General features: G+C 39.2%; 1 protein-coding gene and 1 long non-coding RNA gene across 4 annotated transcripts in view; one reads left to right on the top strand and one right to left on the bottom strand.

The window, feature by feature from the left end:
* Positions 1-12,510, bottom strand: part of FKBP3 (FKBP prolyl isomerase 3) — a 466,553-nt gene that overhangs the window by 190,123 nt on the left and 263,920 nt on the right. The window lies entirely within an intron of this gene.
* LOC126957891 (uncharacterized) overlaps positions 1-12,510 on the top strand; it is a 139,170-nt gene that overhangs the window by 40,356 nt on the left and 86,304 nt on the right. For 2 of the 3 annotated variants that reach the window (XR_007727002.1, XR_007727001.1), the window contains exon 3: positions 5,702-5,746. The exons of the other annotated variant lie outside the window; for it this stretch is intronic. This is a non-coding gene — a long non-coding RNA (uncharacterized LOC126957891). The remainder of the gene's footprint in view (positions 1-5,701; positions 5,747-12,510) is intronic. 3 annotated transcript variants of the gene reach the window in all.

Here is a 12,510-nt window from a genome sequence, read left to right as displayed (position 1 = left end):
CTTCACAGAACTAGAGAAAACTGTTTTAAAATTCATATGGAACAAAAAAGAGCTTGAATAGCCAAGGCAATCCTAAGCGAAAAGAACAAAGCTAGAGGCATCACACTACCCAACTTCAAACTATACTGCAAGGCTACAGTAACCAAAACACCACTGGTACAAAAATAGACACAGAAAAATAGACACAAAACCCAGAAATAAGGCCATACACCTGCAACTATCTGATCTTCGACAAACCTGACATAAGCAAGCAATGGGGAAAAGATTCCCTATTCAATAAATGGTGCTAGGATAACTGGCTAGCCATATGTAGAAGATTGAAACTGGACCCCTTCCTTACATGATATACAAAAATTAACTCAAGATGGAATAAATACTTAAATATAAAACCCAAAACTATAAAAACTCTAGAAGAAAACCTAGGCAACACCATTCAGGACATAGACACAGGCAAAGATTTCATGATGAAGGCTCCAAAAGCAAGTGCAACAGAAGCAAAAATTGAAAAATGGGATCTAATTGAACTAAAGAGTTTATTCTGCACAGCAAACGAAACTATGAACAGAGTAAACAACCTATGGAAGGGGAGAAAATGTTTGCAAACTATGCATATGACAAAGGTCTAATATCCAGCATCCATAAAAAAACTTAAACAAATTTACAAGGAAAGATACAAACCCCATTAAAAGTGGGCAACGGACTTTGAGCACTAAACTCTGATTTTTTAATCTTGCCCAAATTCCTATCTAAGGAGTCTGGGGAGTCATGTGCTACAAATAATAAATTATCATCAGATGGGTTTTATTTAACCCTATATCTTGTGACTTACTTTCCAACCTGACTTTGGCATAACCTTACGAGACAAAGAAGAAAATCAAAATATTTTACCCCAAAATGTGTTTCTTTGCCATATCTTTAAATGGGCCTGCAAAGCTGTCCTTTGTTGGGATAAATTTGCATCTGTAAAGAATCTCTGTTAACATAGCTAGATCTTTTTCTCCAGGCCCTCCCAATCCTAAAGAGATTAACTAAAAGTCTAGCACCTTTTAAAGATCTGAATAGGAAACATTTGTCATCTATTGTCTCTAAAGGCAGCCACTATAAGACTTCTAAAGAACCTTGGTTTCCACAATCTTTTATCTTAACCTGAACATTTCCTTTCTACGATCCCAGGTCTTTAGATAAACTCAACCAATTGTCAACCAGAAAATGTTTAAATTTACCTATAGCTTGAAAGCCCTCTCCACTTTGAGTTGTAAATGTATTTGACTGATGTCTCATGCCTCCCTAAAATGTATAAAACCAAGCTGTACCCTGACCACTTTGGGCACATGTTCTCAGGCCCTCCTGAGGGCTGTGTCATGGGCCAGGGTCACTCATATTTGGCTCAGAGTATATCTCTCCAAATATTTTACAGAGTTTGACTTTTTGTCAACAACTTGAACAGGCATGTTTCAAAAGACATACATGTGGCCAAAAAAACATATGAAAAAAAGCTCAACATCACTGATTATTGCAGAAATGCAAATCAAAACCACAGTGAGATACCATCTCACACCAGTCAGAATGGCTACTATAAAAAGTCGGAAAATAACAGCAGATGGTGAGGTTGTGGAGAAAAAGGAATGCTTATATACTGTTGGTGTGAGTATAAATTAGTTCAATCATTATGGAAGACTGTGTGGCAATTCCTCAAAGACATAAAGACAGAAATACTATTTGACCCAGCAATCCCATTACTTCGTATATACCCCCAAAACATAAATCATTCTGTTAGAAAGACACAGGTACGTGTATGTTCATTGCAGCACTATTTAGAATGGCAAAGACATGGAATCAATCTAAATTCCCATCAATGTTAGACTGGATTAAAATAATGTGGTACATATACACGATGGAATACTATGCAGCCATTAAAAGGGACAAGGTTGTGTCTTTTTCAGGGACATGGATGGAGCTGGAGGCCATTATCCTTGGCAAACTAATGTAGGAACAGAAAAATCAAATACTTCATGTTCTCACTTATAAGTGGGAGCTAAATGATGAGACCACATGTACATATAGAGGGGAACAACACACACTGGGGCCTATCAGAGGGTGGAGGTTAGGAGGAGGGAGAGGATCAGGAAAAATAACTAATGGGTACTAGGCTTAGTATCTGGGTGATGAAATAATTTGTACAACAAACCTCCATGACACAAGTTTACCTATGTAACAAACCTGAAGATATACCCCTGAACTTAAAATAAAAGTTACAAAAAAATAAAGCCAGAAGAAAAAGAAAAGCAACAAAATGTTGAAGTGGTTAATTGCTTAAGGTTGTTTGGGAGCAGTTGTGGACATAGGGCTTCTCCCCACAACATACAAGAAGGGTGACAGACAAAAGACAAGGACTTGCCTCATGATTCTCTATTACACTGTCATGTCCATACACTCTTCTGCACAACAAGTCTATTGTGTTTCCTATTTCAAATGAAATTTTGCATTTGGCATTACAGTTTTCTTTGTGCCTTTGTCTTAGATGTGCTTCTTTGATTTCTGTATAGCTGTGTCATTTTGTCTTATTTAGTAGCATCATTTGCAATTTTATGAGCAGTTAGCATACTGAAAGAATGAATGATGTTACTTGTTTTCCCTGGCCAAAGACAATTTTTATGTAACCCTCATTCTTGCCACCATAGTCAGTTATTTGTTCATTATTTGACAAGTTCATGCAATTTTTTATTCCGGTTAATTTAAAAGGAATGCAAGATTCAATAAAACATCTATTATTAATGTGTTTTAGTTATTTAAATGGGAGTGCAGGATTCTGGCTGTGGAGGATCAGAGCTAGAAGATACTTTAAAATGTACTATGATAATGTTTTTCAAACTTTAATGTGCATATGAATGAACCAGGGTTGTGTTTAAAATGCAGATTCTGACTCAGGAGTTGGCATGGGGCCTGAGTACTGCATTTTTAATAAGCTTCTAAGTGAAGTCAATGGGACTGATCTACAAACCACACTTTGATAGCAAGGTACAATGACACAAGTAAAAATACCCCAAAATATCCTATTTCTACAATTATATAATAAATACAACTTTAAAATTCTGTTTGACTGTATCTTACACTTGGGCCATGAACCCATCAGGAAGCTCAGCAAATGTCATTGCTATAGTGTGACATTTAAATTAAAAATGGATCATTCATTGGGCTGTGCATGGAGGCTCATGCCTGTAATCCCAAGTATTGGGAGGTTGAGACTGAAGGATCCTGGCTTCAGGCCAGGAGTTTGAAACTAGCCTCGGCAACATAGCAAGACCCTGTTTCTACAAAAAAAAGAAAAAAAAATTAGCTGAACATGGTGGTACACACCTATAGTCCTAGCTACTTGGGAGATTGAGGCAGGAAGATCCCTTGAGCCCAGGAGTTTGAGGTTGCTGTGAGCTATGATTGTGCCACTGCATCCCAGCCTGGGTGACAGCTAAACTCTGTCTCTAAACAAAAAAAACCCAATTAGTTTCAAAATGTTGTGTTTGTTTTATATGACTTACACTGAAGTTGCTTCTACAGAGTGGTATTTTTTATCCTATGATGTCCTGAGGTGGTGTCACTCTCTGGTGGCAGTTGCCATTGCTGTGGCCAATCCCCATCACAAATTAGGCTATGTACTCACTTACTTTCCAAAGGTAAAGAAGAAAACTATTTTTTTACTGAACTATAGTTACCTTGGCATACTTACAGAAAAACACTCGGTGTATTATAAAAATAAGGCCTGGCCAGGTGCAGTGGCTCATGCCTGTAATCCCAGCACTTTGGGTGGCTGAGGCAGGAGAATCACTTGAGGTCAAGAGTTTGAGATCAGCTTGGGCAACAGAGTGAGGCCCTGTCTCCACAAAAATTAAAAAAAAAAAAAAATTAGTTGAGCATGGCATGTGCCTGTTGTCCTACTACAAGACTATCTATTCTGAAGGTTGATATGGGAGGACTGTTTGAATCCAGGAGTTCAAAGTTGCAGTGAGCTATGATCATGCCAACCTACTGCAGCCTGGATGACAGAGTGAGACCCTGTCTCTTAAATAAATACATAAATAAATAAATAAATAATAAGGCCTAATGTTATGTGATTTCATTAAATTAAAATTCATGTGGAGGAAAAGAAACACTTGAATGGTATAATATTCTAAGTTCAGATTTAGTTTGTATTCTTATAGCAGTCTAGGTTAAATATAAAACTTTTTAAAGCAAATAGAAAGCAGAAAAACTAGAATTAATTATATTGGCAAACATTTTATTATCCAAATGAGTAGCTACCACTTGGCTTAAAAACAGCTTTAGAGTGGTGTTTGGAACCCATTTTTTTACATGCTTGTAATTCAGCATAATTTTAGCAGACTTCTCTGATAAAAAGGGCTTCTTTTGGCTGGAAAGGCACCACCCCTGTTTTCCATTTTCCTCATGCATTTCATACACAGCCTGTGTGTAAAAGTAATAAAATTGTGCGGTAGATGCCTAACCTGGCTCATCAATGTGGTATTCCTCCTTTGCCATTTGTGCTTTTTCTCTGAAGCCGAAAAAGGCGCCAGAAAAGTACAGAGAGAGTGCACAGTTTCTCCTGAAAGTGTTATGGCTGCCCCGTCTCTGTTGACATCTATTAAGATTCAGACAACAGGAGATCCTCACTTTAAGGTGCAAGGGAATGTTATTTTGGCTTTACATGAGGTGGTGGTGGTTGTTTTTGTCTCTGAACATCTGCAACTCTCTCAGGATTGTGCTGTGTACTAAAAATAAAACAACTATAGCTTGTGATTCACTTTGTTTTCACTGAGTCAGGGCTATAGATTCCAGGGAAGATTCAATGACATAGGAGAGTTGTAAAAATGGAAATAAAATCAATGAATCTGAAATGAAGATGATCATAGTAACTTGTGCATGCTAAAAATCAAGCCAAATATCTGGAAGCTCTGACTTCTAGATTTTACATGAGGAAATCATTTTAATATTGTATTGTTACAGTGCTCATGATTACCTGGAACACTTCAGCTTCTTTATATGGAGCTGTTCACGGATATTTGCATGAGAAATGATGTATATTAGAGTTTATGTTTAAAAGAAATCAGCAGATCATATCTCTCCAAATCAGTTTCACTCAAGGCAATCCTTTTAATAAATTTTCAGCACAATTCAATCACCATTGTGGAAAGAAGGAATTAAAAACCTAGGTAAGGATGTGATTAACCAGTGTAGGCTTATGAACAGACACCTATAATAGAAGAACTCTCCTGGCAGAACACTTTCTCTCACAACTCAAAAAATTTCATCTTTAGAAATTAATTTCTATTGGCCTTGCAGGCTTTTGATCTTTTAAAGCTTTCACACTAAAATATAAACATGCTTTCAAGGCATTGTACATTAAAAATGCAGGAACTGGATTTGTAACTGGTTTGAAGGCAGTGTTCAAATAGTGCCTAAGGTACATCTCTAGTAATGTGTCTTTGAAAAGTTGGGTTCAACATTTTAAAATTATTTTGTTAAAATGACATACTCATTAAATTGGCAAATGATGAAGCTGGGAGACATAGCTAATATGTCAGATGACAGAATTAAAATCTAAGTGATCCTGATTAGCTGGAACAGGAGATAGAAGGTTACATTTAAGAGAATGAAATTTTTTGACACTAGAGTTAAAGTGCTGCTTTTTTCTTTTCTTTTCTTTTAGGTGACTAAACAACAACCATCAACAAACCTGTGCATCATGTATAAGGTAGCACATGTGGTAACATCTTAGGGGTACTGTTGACTGTAAACTTAAAATAGGTGACAGTGTGATATAGTTGCAAAAACAAACAAACAAAACACCCCCTGACAAAAAACCCTTAAACTCATAATGCAAACATTGATCATATCACAAAGGAAGTGATATCCTCTCTTCCCTGTAAAACATATCTGTTGGATTGTGTTTAATTCCAGTTGTCACATTTTGAAAATGACTGATCTACTGGAGTATATTCAGAGAAGAGTGAATTGAAGCCGTATCACATGAGGTGTAGTTGAGAATAGAAAATATATAAAATGGAGGAGAGAAACTTGGATGGACTTCATTTTATCTTTAAATAGCTGAAAGATTCTCATGTAGAAGAATTATATTTATTCCAGGACACCCCAGCAGCTGATTTAGAAGCATGAGCATGTTAGAGAGACAGAAAGGTATATTTTGTTTAAAAAGTTACCTGCAAACGGATATTTTTCTTTAAAGGAATTCTGCCATAACTAGAAGCTCAAGTATTTGAGCAGAGACTTGTCAACTATTTGTCAGGGATCTTGTGGAAGATATTTTATGTTTAATACTTTATGCTATTCTTAGTGAGCATCTTAAATGTCATCAAGGTGCAGTCAATAGTGGGATACAAATTAGGTGCTGGGAGTTAGGGAGAAATAGTACAAGAAGGAGAAGTAATCTTAATATGAGAAAATACCAAGTCAGACTTTTTTTTTTAAAAACATTTAGCTTAAAAAAACTAAATTTTTTTTTACATTTACACATGCAGGTTTGTTACATGGATATATTGCATGATGCTGAGGTTTGAGCTTCAATTGAACCATGCAAATAGTGAGCATAGTATCCAATAGGTAGTTTTCAACCGTTCCCCATGTCCCCTTCCCACTTTTTAGAGTCCCCAGGGCCTGTTATTCTCATTTTTATGTCCATGCCTATGTAGTGTTTAGGTCTCACTTATAAGCGAGAACATGTGATATTTGGTTTTCTGTTTCTGTGTTAATTCGCTTAAGATACTGGACTGTAGCAGCCTCTATGTTGCTGCAAAGTGCATAATTTTGCTCTTTTTATGGCTGTGTAGTATTCCAAAGTATACGTGTACCACATTTTCTTTATATAATCCATTATTGATGGGCACCTGTATTGATTCCATGTCTTTGCTCTTGTTGCCCAGGCTAGAATGCAATGGTGTGACCTTGGCTCACTGTAACCTCTGCCTCCTGAGTTCAAGTGATTCCCCTGCCTCAGCCTCCTGAGTAGCTGAGATTGCAGGCACTGCCACCATGCCTAGCCAATTTGTTGTATTTTTAGTAGAGATGGGGTTTCACCATGTTGGCAAGGCTGGTCTCGAACTCCTGACCTTGGATGATCCACCCACCTCAGCCTCCCAAAGTGCTGGGATTATAGGCGTGAGCCACCGTGCCTGGCCAATGCTTTCAACTTTTGACCATTCAGTATAATATTGGTCATAAGTTTGTCATAGATGGCAATTTTTATTTTGAAGTGTATTCCTTCGATGCCTAGGTTGTTGATGCCTAGATTTTATTTTATTTTATTTTTATCATTAAGGATGTTGGATTTTATTGAGTGCTTTTTCTACATCTATTGAGATAATCATGTGGTTTTTGTTTTTAATTCTGTTTATGTGATGACACTTTTGTTGATCTGTATATGTTGAACCATCCTTGCATCTCAGGAATAATGCCCATTTGATCATGGTAGATTATCTTTTTGATGTGCTGCTGGATTTGGTTTGCTAGGTTTTGTTGATTTTGTATCAAGGATACTGGCCCATAGTTTTCATTTTTCATTAGTGCATTCTTGTTTTTCTAGTTCCTTTAGGTGAGACGTTAGGCTGTTAACTTGAGATCTCTCTATCTTCTTGATATAGGTGTTTAGCATTATACTTTCCTCTTAAAGTGGCTGTTGCCACATCCCAGAGGTTCTGGTATATTGTATCTCTATTTTCATTTGTTTCAAATAATTTTTTGATTTCTGCCTTTATTGTTTACCCAAAAGTCATTCAGGAGCAAGTTGTTCAGTTTCTATGTATTTGTGTGGTTTTGAGAGTTCCGCTTTGTACTGATTTATATTTGTATTCCACTGTGGTCCAAGAAAATGCTTACTATGCTTTTAGTATTTTTGAATTTATTAGACTTGCTTTATGACTGAGTATGTGGTCAATCTTAGAGTATGTTCTGTGTGCAGATGAGAAGAATGCATATTCTGTGGTTGTTGGGTGGAGAATTCTGTAGGTACCTATTAGGTTCAATCAATCAAGTGTTGAATTTAAGTATTAAATTTGTTAGTTTCTGCCTCAGTGATGTGTCTAATGTTCTCAGTGGGGTGTTGAAGTTCCCCCATTAATATTATGTAGTTGTCTAAGTCTGTTTTGTAGCTGTAGTAGTAATTGTTTTATAAATCTCGGTGCTCTATGTTGGGTGCATATATATATATTTAAAATAGTTAAATCTTCTTGTTGAATTGAATCATTTATCATTATGTAATGCCCTTCTTTGTCCTTTTTTACTGTTGTTGGTTTAAAGTCTGTTTTATCTGATACAATAATAGCAATCTCTGCCCTTTTTTTTTTTCATTTTCGTGACAGATCTTTCTCTATTCCTTTATCTGATACCATAGGTGTCATTACATGTGATATGGGTCTCGAGGACAGCAGAAAGCTGGGCCTTGTTTTTTAATCCAATTTGCCACTGTATGTATTTTAAGTGGAGTTCTTAGGCTATTAACATTCAAGGTTGATATTTACATGTGAGGTTTTATTCCTGTCCTGGTGTTTCTAGCTACTTGTTTTGTATTCTTGACTGTGTAGTTGCTTATAGGCCCTCCAGGCTATGTAGTTACATGTGCTTTTGTGGTAGCAAGTATTGTTCTTTCATTTCCATGTTTAGAACTCCCTTAAGCCTCTCTCGTAAGGCCATTCTGGTGGTGACAAATTCCCTTAGTGATTACTTGTCTGGGGAAGACTTTATTTCTCCTTTGTTAATAAAGCTTAGCTTGGAAGGATGTGAAATTTTTTGTTGGAATTTCTTTTCCTTAAGAATGCTAAAATAGGCCCTCAATGTCTTCTGGTTTCTGCTGAGAAGCCCACTGTTAGAAGCCCACTGTTAGTCTGACTGAATTCACTTTATATCTAATATGGCCCTTTTCTCTAGCTTCCTTTGAGATGTTTTCCTTTTTGTTGAGCTTGGAAAGTCTGATGACTGTGTGCCTTGGTGATGGTCATCTTCTATAGTATTTTGCAAGAGTTCCCTGGATTTCTTGTATCTGCATATTAATGTCTCTGGTGAGACTGGGGAAACTTTCCAGGATTACATCCTCAAATATGTTTTCCGAATGGCTTACTTTCTCCTCTTCTCTGTCAGGAATGCTAATGAGTCATAGGTTTGGTTACTTTACATAATCCCATAGTTTTTGGAGGCTTTGTTCATTTAAAAAAATTCTTACTTTTTTTCTGACTGGATTGATTCAAAGGACAAGTCTTCATGCTTTGAAGTTCTTTCTTCTGCTTTTGTCTAGTCTGTTGTTAAGGCTTCCAATTGTATTTTGTAATTCTTGCAGTGAATTTTTCAATTTCAAAAGTTCCATTTGGTTCTTTTTTTATATAGCCATCTCATTTGTTAAACCTTGTATTGTTATTCTGGCTTCATTGGATTGGACTTCAACTTTCTCTTGGATCTCATTGAGCTTCCTTGCCATCCAGATTCTGAATTCTATGTCTGTCATTTCAGACATTTCAATCTGATTAAGATCTATTGCTAGGGAGCTAGCGATAGATTCACATTTGGAGGTGAATAAACACTCTTGCTTTTTGTATTTTTGGAGTTCTTGCACTTATTCCTCCTCATTTGAGGGGCTGATGCTTCTTTTTCTTTTTGAATTTGCTGTGATTTGGATGAGGCTTTCTTGAGTTTTTGTTATGTTTCCCTTGTGGGTATGATTGTGGTCTATGTTGGGTATAATTGATTGACTTTGTTTCTGGGTGCTTCAGAAAGCCAAGGCTCTGTATGGGTTCCTTGGTTTCAGATAGACTTCTGTGGTAGGTTTTACAGGCATTGCTTGTTGCAGCAGTATATTTTTGTTTGGTGGTATAATTCAGGCTGCAGTCTAGTAGATGATGCTTAAATGATGGAGTTGGCATATAAGCTCTTATGCAGCTCCAGTTGTCTTCAGTGGGGGCAGAGGTGCCAGATAAACTTGAAAAGTGTGCCCCCTACTTGCAGTCATCCCTTTTGTATTTCGGTATGTCTGCAATAGTGTACTGGGGAGAGGATGTGGGTCAGGAGGAAGAGAGGACTACCTCTCCAAGTCTGTTCCTGGGCCTTGGTGGTGCCCTCTTCAGCTGTGTGTGCTGTGTCCATGTTTCCTTTTTCTCAAAAGGGGCTTTGGTGGGCTGTAATCCCCACTTCCTCAGGGGTGGTTCATGCTGAGGGTAAGATCACCAGGTGACCGCAATTATCTGGGAACCTGCTGGTCCTCTGTGCTTGCCAAAGTCAGAGTGGGTTGTGGGGTTCGGATGGCCTGGTGGTGCAGTAGATCAAGGGTGGAGGATTCCCAGGCAGGGCAGTGGCACTGCTGATATACCACTGGTATGGTGCCTGTGGCCTGGGGTTTTCAGACCATCAGGTGGCTGTGGGTCTTGCCCAGCTCGTGCGCCCCTGACCCAGCTGGTTGCTGGCATTCACCCTGGCGGGAGGCCCAAATGGCTAGGGCCTTCTGTCGGGGTGAATGTCAGAGACACCTCTTCAACCATGGTGTCTGTGTTGACACCTCTCTCTTGACTTTTAGTATTTTCCCTCAAATAATCTGACTGAAGTGTGAAGCCATCTGTGCCAAGATTGCTGAGCTGTTCCAGGCATTCCAGGCTGTGAGACTCCCTGGGGAAGAAGCCATGGCTATCAGGCCACGCATGCCCTTCCTGGTCCAGTTTTACTAAAGGAGGTTCACCTAACTTCTGTGCTGGCACATGAACCTATGCCACACTCTTCTCTGTGTTCTGATCATGGGAGCTTCTCCCCTACTTGAGATCAGGCCACAAGTCTCAGCTCAGTACCCCAGGACAGTGTGCTCAAGTCCTGAGGAGTTGGGATCAGGTCCACAGATTTTTCTGTTGGTCCCTCAGGGTCAAGCACCCACTGTTATGGGGGTGCAGAACTGCCCCCCAGGCTGCCAATACAACTCTCAGGTGGGGCAGTGAAGGCTGTGTTGTGGGTACCCTCCTGCAGAAATGGCCAGGTAGGTGGCCTTGATAGGGACCAGCAGGCAACAAGGCACATGGATCAGATGCACCTGAATCCTGCGGCAATGGGAATAGGGCCTGTCTTGAGCATGTGAATATACCCAGACCCTGCTAGCCCCCAGCTGAGCAGACAGCAGGTGCTGCAACCTCTCACTGCAAGAAGGATAACCTCGGCAGATGGGATCCTATGCCTATATTTTGCTGCAACTATACAGCACAGTGAAGCCTTTTGGACTCTGCATAGGTTCAAGCTGTGCCTCTATTTGTTCTCTGTGCAGCTTCCCCTGCCAGTCCAGAGGTCTGTGAGGGTCATGGCAACTCCTGTAGCTAGGATCTCAGAAGACTGTCATGGGAATGCAGTGGTCCAGGGTTCCTTCACTCACCCCTTCCTTAGGTCTGGTCCAGGTCCTTGGGCTGGTCTTGGCACTCACGGACTACAAACAGGCTGCCTTGCTTCCTCCCTCTTCAACCACAGTGTCTGTGTCACCTCTGTATTGACTTTTAATATTTTCCCTCAAAAAATCTGATTGAGGTGTGGAGGTTTACTTGACATTTTGGTTCCTCTCCATGGAAGAGGTGCTTCCAGCTGTGTCTAGTCAGCCATCTTGTCCCTTTCTCCCAAGTCATACTTTTCTCTTTTTCTTTTCTTAAGAGATGGGGTCTCGCTATGTTGATGAGGTAGGTCTTGAATGCCTAGCCTGAAGTGATCCTCCCATCTCGGCCTCCCAAAGACCTGGGATTACAGGCCTGAGCCACTGCACCCAGCCTCTAATTCATACTTTTACCTATCCAATTGCTGCTAGGAGTCAACCTGAGTGGCTGCGGGAGGTGAAGTGAAAGGAGGAATGAAAGGAGGATGATGATGCAGAATGCTTCCATTTATTCACTTATTCAAAAAAAATGCCACGTATGAGAACCTGTGCTAGTCACTGGAGATAAAAATCAAACAAAAAGTAATTCTTGCCCTCTGGAGCTCACAGTCTGGTAGAGGAGACAGACATGTAGACAAATAATTCACAATGAGACATGGTAAGTGGGTTGTTAGTAGGTGGTAGGACTACATTGGATGGATCTCAGTGTCAACTGGAGACCTGAAAAGATGGTTTGTCTGGAAAAGCAGCACAAGAAGATTCTTTGAGACAGGAAATGTGCACGTTAGGTTTAAGCAATGGTTTTGTTGACATATGTCCAAGAAGTTGGATTATCATTTGAAAATTAAAAGTAGTTCAACTGCATTGCAAATCTAGTAGGGGAAATAAAACTTTCCCCTATGTCTTTCTGGGAAGTATGTGTGTGTGTGTGTGTGTGTGTGTGTGTGTGTGTGTGTGTGTTAAACTTGGAATGTGAAGGAGAGAATACAGCTTAATAATTTAATCCAAAACATACAATTTTTCCTTCTCTGGGATTTTTCACATGCTGAGGGTGTTACATACTTCTGAAAGTTCTTATTCTCATCCTTCACACAACAGAATGAGCAGAGCAAACCTAAACCAAA

Source organism: Macaca thibetana, chromosome 7 (assembly GCF_024542745.1).
Source record: "Macaca thibetana thibetana isolate TM-01 chromosome 7, ASM2454274v1, whole genome shotgun sequence".
NCBI classification, from domain to species: Eukaryota; Metazoa; Chordata; class Mammalia; order Primates; family Cercopithecidae; genus Macaca; species Macaca thibetana.
Note: the sequence above shows the minus strand (reverse complement) of the source record. Positions and strands in the feature narration are given on the sequence as shown.